The sequence below is a fragment of the Palaemon carinicauda genome, chromosome 11 (assembly GCF_036898095.1).
Source record: "Palaemon carinicauda isolate YSFRI2023 chromosome 11, ASM3689809v2, whole genome shotgun sequence".
Lineage (NCBI taxonomy): Eukaryota > Metazoa > Arthropoda > Malacostraca > Decapoda > Palaemonidae > Palaemon > Palaemon carinicauda.
In genome coordinates, this window is record NC_090735.1 from 122,662,119 (window position 1) to 122,670,200 (window position 8,082).

The 8,082-nt window shown below is 33.4% G+C and overlaps 1 protein-coding gene across 3 annotated transcripts in view; it reads left to right on the forward strand.

Moving 5' to 3' along the window:
* Positions 1–398: 398 nt before the first annotated feature.
* LOC137650157 (dual oxidase maturation factor 1-like) overlaps positions 399–8,082 on the forward strand; it is a 24,851-nt gene continuing 17,167 nt past the window's right edge. For 2 of the 3 annotated variants that reach the window (XM_068383312.1, XM_068383314.1), the window contains exon 1: positions 399–519. The gene's annotated coding sequence lies outside the window, so the exon portion shown is untranslated. Of the gene's footprint in view, positions 520–2,717; positions 2,753–8,082 lie in introns of those variants that run through there. The other variant, XM_068383313.1, reaches the window with a different exon arrangement.

Here is an 8,082-nt window from a genome sequence, read left to right on the forward strand (position 1 = left end):
GGCTTCAACAGTGAAAAAGAGCCCAGTGAGGAAAGGAAACAATGAAATAATATTATCATTATTATTGATGTTATTATATCTATATTATTAATATTAATGAAATATTTTATTTTTCCTTGTTTCTTTTCCTCACTGGGCTATTTCCCCTGTTGGGGCCCCCTGAGCTTATAGCATCCTGCTTTTCCAACTAGGGTTGTAGCTTAGCAATTAACAACAATAATAATAATAATAATAATAATAATGATAATAATAATAACAATAATAATAATAATAATAATAATGAAGTCCTACGCACTTAAATCCACGACTCTAAACAGGGTCCTTCTGTAGCAAGGGGATCCTCTTATCTGAACTCACATCCTGTAGAAAACCCAACATCCTAAAAGTCCCACTTAGCTCTGGCATACAACATCCTATAATCTCAGTAACCCTTGCGGTGTCTAGGTGTTAATAACGTAGTTCATATTTCATTGTGTGACGCACATATGTTGGCTGTTCCTGAACTCCTGCATTCTACAGGTGAATATACGAGAGGTTATCTTCAGTTCAGTTATGTTGGCTATTCCTGATCTGCTTTCAACAGGTAAATATCCAAGATCTTCAGTTCAGTTCTGTTATGTTGGCTATTCCTGAACTCTTGCATTCTATAGGTAAATATATGAGATCTTCAGTTCAGTTATGTTGGCTATTCCTGATCTACTTTCAACCGGTAAATATCCAAGATCTTCAGTTCAGTTCAGTTATGTTGGCTATTCCTGATCTGCTTTCAACACGTAAATTTACGAGATCTTTAGTTCAGTTCAGTTATGTTGGCTATTCCTGATCTGCTTTCAAGAGGTAAATATCCAAGATCATCAGTTCAGTCCAGTTATGTTGGCTATTCCTGATCTGCTTTCAGTCATCAGTTCAGTTCAGTTATGTTGGCTATTCCTGATCTGCTTTCAAGAGGTAAATATCCAAGATCATCAGTTCAGTTCAGTTATGTTGGCTATTCCTGATCTGCTTTCGACGGGTAAATATCCAAGATCTTCAGTTCAGTTCAGTTATGTTGGCTATTCCTGATCTGCTTTTAACGGGTAAATATTCAAGATCATCGGTTCAGTTCAGTTGTGTTGGCTATTCCTGATCTGCTTTCAACGGGTAAATACCCAAGATCTTCAGCTCAGTTCAGTTATGTTGGCTATTCCTGAACTCTTGCATTCTACAGGTAAATATACGAGGGGTTATTTTCAGTTCAGTTATGTTGGCTATTCCTGATCTGCTTTCAACAGGTAAATATATGAGATCTTCAGTTCAGTTCAGTTATGTTGGCTATTCCTGATCTGCTTTCGACGGGTAAATATCCAAGATCTTCAGTTCAGTTCAGTTATGTTGGCTATTCCTGATCTGCTTTCGACGGGTAAATATCCAAGATCTTCAGTTCAGTTCAGTTATGTTGGCTATTCCTGATCTGCTTCAACAGGTAAATATCCAAGATCATCAGTTCAGTTCAGTTATGTTGGCTATTCCTGATCTGCTTTTGACGGGTAAATATCCAAGATCTTCAGTTCAGTTCAGTTATGTTGGCTATTCCTGATCTGCTTTCGACGGGTAAATATCCAAGATCTTCAGTTCAGTTCAGTTATGTTGGCTATTCCTGATCTGCTTCAACAGGTAAATATCCAAGATCATCAGTTCAGTTCAGTTATGTTGGCTATTCCTGATCTGCTTTTGACGGGTAAATATCCAAGATCTTCAGTTCAGTTCAGTTATGTTGGCTATTCCTGATCTGCTTTCGACGGGTAAATATCCAAGATCTTCAGTTCAGTTCAGTTATGTTGGCTATTCCTGATCTGCTTCAACAGGTAAATATCCAAGATCATCAGTTCAGTTCAGTTATGTTGGCTATTCCTGATCTGCTTTCGACGGGTAAATATCCAAGATCTTCAGTTCAGTTCAGTTATGTTGGCTATTCCTGATCTGCTTTCAACAGGTAAATATCCAAGATCTTCAGTTCAGTTATGCTGGCTATTCCTGATCTGCTTTCAAGAGGTAAATATCAAAGATCTTCAGTTCAGTTCAGTTATGTTGGCTATTCCTGATCTGCTTTCAACAGGTAAATATCCAAGATCTTCAGTTCAGTTCAGTTCAGTAAAGTTGGCTATTCCTGAACTCCTGCATTCTACAGGTAAATATACGAGAGGTTATCTTCAGCTCAGTTATGTTGGCTATTCCTGAACTCCTGCATTCTACAGGTAAATATACGAGAGGTTATCTTCAGTTCAGTTATGCTGGCTATTCCTGATCTGCTTTCAACAGGTAAATATCCAAGATCATCAGTTCAGTTCAGTTATGTTGGCTGTTCCTGAACTCCTTCATTCAACAGGTAAATATATGAAATCTTCAGTTCAGTTCAGTTATGTTGGCTATTCCTGATCTGCTTTCAACAGGTAAATATCCAAGATCATCAGTTCAGTTCAGTTATGTTGGCTATTCCTGATCTGCTTTCAACAGGTAAATATCCGAGATCATCAGTTCAGTTCAGTTATGTTGGCTATTCCTGATCTGGTTTCAACCGGTCAATATCCAAGATCTTCAGTTCAGTTCAGTTATGTTGGCTATTCCTGATCTGCTTTCAACAGGTAAATATCCAAGATCTTCAGTTCATTTCAGTTATGTTGGCTGTTCCTGATCTGCTTTCAACGGGTAAATATCCAAGATCTCCAGTTCAGTTCAGTTATGTTGGCTATTCCTGAACTCCTGCATTCTACAGGTAAAAATATACAAGAGGTTATCTTCAGTTCAGTTCAGTTCGGTTCAGTTGTTGGGCTGAGGGATTCACATTTTCATCGGTACCTCCTAAGCGTTCTTCTTTATCTTCTTTATTCTAATTCTCTTATTTTCTTCTCTCTTTTCTTCCATATCTGATATATATATTTTCTTTTCTGTATTCCTTCTTTTTTCAGTTTGGTCTCTTTTGTTCATTCATGTCCCCTCTTGGGTCTGGCTGTTATTTAATCGCAAGGGATACTTAAGATATCCAAAGAATGTGGTTATATAAGAGAGGTTCTAAAGGTACATATACGAGAGCTTTCATTTTGGTCTCTTTTGTTCGTTTATCTTGGGTCAATGCTAGCACTTAAACACGACCCTAGAGGTAGTGGACAGAGCAGTTCGTGGGTCAAGCTGTTTTTTCATCTCTAGGAATGCTTACATATCCAAAGAATGTGATTTTACAAGTTTAATCTAAAATTAAAAATAACAGTGAGTGTAGAATTCAAAATTCCAAACTTGCAGCAAATGTAATTATGTTGAATATGCTGATATAAGTCTTCTTAAGGTTTATATATGAAATATATGTTTTAATGCTGTTAATGTTTTTTAAATATTTTATTCCAATCGTTCATTACTTCTTATATCATTTATTTATTTCCTTATCTCCTTTCCTCACTGGGATATTTTTTCCTTGTTGGAGCCCGTGGGCATATAGGGCTGATATAAGTCTTTTTAAGGTTTATATATGAAATATCTGTTTTAATGCTCTTAATGCTTTTGAAATATTTTATTTCAATCGTTCATTACTTCTTATATCGTTTATTCATTTCCTTATCTCCTTTCCTCACTGGGCTATTTTTCCCCGTTGGAGCCCGTGGGCTTATAGCATCTTGCTTTTCCAACTAGGTTTGTAGCTTGGCTAATAATAATAATAATAATAATAATAATAATAATGATAATAATAACGTGTGTGTGTGTGTGTGTGTGTGTGTGTGTGTGTGTGGAGAATTATAGCAGTCAGTAGATCATCTATTTCGCAATAGTATCCGTAGACCACCGACATTTAGAAAAAAAGCCACGCCCTCATCAGAAGCCTTTTTTCTCTGTTTTTCCCTAATTGGGTAAACCCGTGGCAACGGAGATAAAGAAAATCCTATCACACAAATCTTTTAATACACTTCCGGTGACTTTAAACAGACATTTTCATAAAATATCGTTGTTATACAGTTAGTAGAACTAACTTAACCTCGGCAAGAATTTTCCTCTTTTGAGAAACACTCTTACCTTTCTACTCTTCATTATTCCTTATTCTTCCAGCACATGTAATTATTATTTCTAACCATTTTTTTAATTTCTTTCCTCCTTTTTCAACTTTTCAAGTAACACTCTTCTGTTTCTACTCTTCATTATTCCTTATTCTTCCAGCACATGTAGTCATTATAACTAACCATTTTTTTATTTTCTTTCCTCATTTTTCAACTTTTCAAGTATATCTTCTGTGATGTTGTTTTGCCTTATTCTACTTTAAAGCCAAGACATATTTTTAAAAAATCAATTCGTATATCAATCAACTTTCCTTAATTCAAAACTGATAAAATTGTAGAGAAAGTAAGAGACTTTGATGATTGATAATAACAAAGATGGATATCAAACGAAGCAGATAGGAGCAAATTATTATTATTATTATTATTATTATTATTATTATTATTATTATTATTATTATTATTATTATTATTATTATTACTAGCTAACCTACAATCCTAGTTGGAAAAGCAAGATGCTATAAACCCAGGGGATCCAACAGGGAAAATAGCCCCGTGAGGAAAGGAAACAAGGAAAATTAAATATCTTAATACGAGTAACATTAAAATAAATATCTCATATATAAACTATAAAAACTTTAACAAAACAAGAGGAAGAGAAATTAGATAGAATAGTGTGCCCGAGTGTAACCTCAAACAAGAGAACTCTAACAAGACAATGGAAGACCATGGTACAGAGGCTATGGCACTACCCAAGACTAGAGAACAATGGTTTGATTTTGGAGTGTCCTTCTCCTAATAATAATAATAATAATAATAATAATAATGATAATAATAATAATAATAATAACTGTAAGTTTGTGCCTAACCTAAGAAATCGTAGCCTTTTCAATCTAATAATCTTCTGGAAGTTATGACGAAATAGTTATTGTACAACGCACTGACAATTTTATCCTCTTATTATCACCAGTAATAATCTCTCTCTCTCTCTCTCTCTCTCTCTCTCTCTCTCTCTCTCTCTCTCTCTCTCTCTCTCTCTCTCTCTCTCTCTCAGTCACAACATACGTAAGTCGAGTTTGTTATCTATATAATTAGTTTCACATTTATTCGAAAGTATAACCTACTATATTATACTGTTTACACACGCGCGCTTGCGCATACATAAATACACACACAAACACACACATACACATATATATATATTATATATATATGTATATATATATATATATATATATATATATATATATATATAGAATAGACTACTTAGCTATGGTAAGCAGCTCTTCTAGGAGAAGGACACTCCAAAATCAAACCATTGTTCTCTAGTCTTTGGTAGTGCCATAGCCTCTGTACCATGGTCTTCCACTGTCATGGGTTAGAGTTCTCTAGCTTGAGGGTACACTTGGGCACACTACTCTATCTTATTTCTCTTCCTCTTATTTCGTTGAAGTTTTTATAGTTTATATATGAAATATTTATTTTAATGTTGTTACTGTTCTTAAATATTTTATTTTATTTGTTAATTAATTATCTTATTTCCTTGTTTCATTTCCCCACTGGGCTATTTTTTCCTGTTGGAGCCCTTGGGCTTATAGCATCTTGCTTTTCCAACTAGGTTTGTAGCTTGGCTAGTAATAATAATATTATTATTATTATTATTATTATTATTATTATTATTATTATTATTATTACTAGCCACACTACAACCCTAGTTGGAAAAGCAAGATGCTATAAGCCCAGGGGCTCCAACATGGACAAATAGCCCAGTGAGGAAAGGAAATAAGGAAATAAATAAATGAAGAGAACAAATTAACAATAAATCATTCTAAAAAAAGTAACAACGTCAAAACAGTAATAATAATAATATATATATATGTATATATATATATATATATATATATATGTGTGTGTGTGTGTGTGTGTGTGTGTATGTATGTGTGTGTGTGTGGAGAATTATAGCAGTCAGTAGATCATCTATTTCGCAATAGTATCCGTAGACCACCGACATTTAGAAAAAAGCCACGCCCTCATTAGAAGCCTTTTTTCTCTGTTTTTCCCTAATTGGGTAAACCCGTTGGAACGGAGATAAAGAAAATCCTATCAAACAAATCTTTTAATACACTTCCGGTGACTTTAAACAGACATTTTCATAAAACTATCATTATTATACTGTTAGTAGAACTAACTTAACTTCGCCAAGAATTTTCCTCTTTTGAGAAACACTCTTCTGTTTCCACTCTTCATTATTCCTTATTCTTCCAGCACATGTAATTATTATTTCTAACCATTTTTTTATTTTCTTTCCTCATTTTTCAACTTTTCAAGTAACACTCTTCCGTTTCTACTCTTCATTATTCCTTATTCTTCCAGCACATGTAATCATTATTACTAACAATTTTTTTATTTTCTTTCCTCATTTTTCAACTTTTCAAGTATATCTTCTGTGATGTAGTTTTACCTTATTCTACTTTAAAGCCAAGACATATTTCTAAAAAATCAATTCGTATATCAACCAACTTTCCTTAATTCAAAACTGATAAAATTGTAGATAAAGTAAGAGACTTTGATGATTGGTAATGACAGAAGTCTGATATCAAAGGAAGCAGATAGGAGAAAATTATTATCATTATTATTATTATTATTATTATTATTACTAGCTAACCTACAATCCTAGTTGGAAAGGCTGAATGCTATAAACCCAGGGGCTCCAACAGGGAAAATAGCCCCGTGAGGAAAGGAAACAAGGAAAAATTAAATATCTTAATACGAGTAACATTAAAATAAATATCTCATATATAAACTATGAAAAACTTTAACAAAACAAGAGGAAGAGAAATTAGATAGAATAGTGTGCCCGAGTGTAACCTCAAACAAGAGAACTCTAACAAGACAATGGAAGACCATGGTACAGAGGCTATGGCACTACCCAAGACTAGAGAACAATGGTTTGATTTTGGAGTGTCCTAATAATAATAATAATAATAATAATAATAATAATAATAATAATAATAATATCCATAACTGTAAGTTTGTGCCTAACCTAAGAAATCGTAGCCTTTTGTAGCTATTAATCTTCTGGAAGTTATGACAAAATAGTTATTGTACAACGCACTGACAATTTTATCCTCTTATTATCACCAGTAATAATCTCTCTCTCTCTCTCTCTCTCTCTCTCTCTCTCTCTCTCTCTCTCTCTCTCTCTCTCTCTCTCTCTCTCTCACAAAATGCGTTAAGTCGAGTTTGTTATCTATATAATTAGTTTCACATTTATTCGGAAGTATAACCTACTATATTATACTGTACACACACTCGCGTGCGCATACATAAATACACACACAAACACACACATACACACACACACACACACATATACACACACACACACACACATATATATATATATATATATATATATATATATATATATATATATATATATATAGAATAGACTACTTAGCTATGGTAAGCAGCTCTTCTAGGAGAAGGACACTCCAAAATCAAACCATTGTTCTCTGGTCTTTGGTAGTGCCATAGCCTCTGTACCATGGTCTTCCACTGTCATGGGTTAGAGTTCTCTCGCTTGAGGGTACACTTGGGCACACTATTCTATCTTATTTCTCTTCCTCTTATTTCGTTGAAGTTTTTATAGTTTGTATATGAAATATTTATTTTAATGTTACTCGTCTTAAGATATTTAATTTTTCCTTGTTTCCTTTCCTCACTGGGCTATTTGTCCCTGTTGGAGCCCCTGTATTTTTAGCATTCAGCTTTTCTAACTATTATTATAGCTTAGCAAGTAATAATAATAATAATAATAATAATAATAACAATAACAACAACAATAATAATAACAACAATAATAATAATAATAATAATAATAATGATAATAATAATAATTTGCTCCTATCTGCTTCGTTTGATATATCCAACTTTTGTAGTTATCAATCATCAAAGTCTCTTACTTTATCTACATTTTTATCAGTTTTGAAGTAAGGAAAGTTGATTGATATACGAATTGATTTTTGGCATATGTCCTGGCTTTAAAGTAGAATAAGGTAAAACT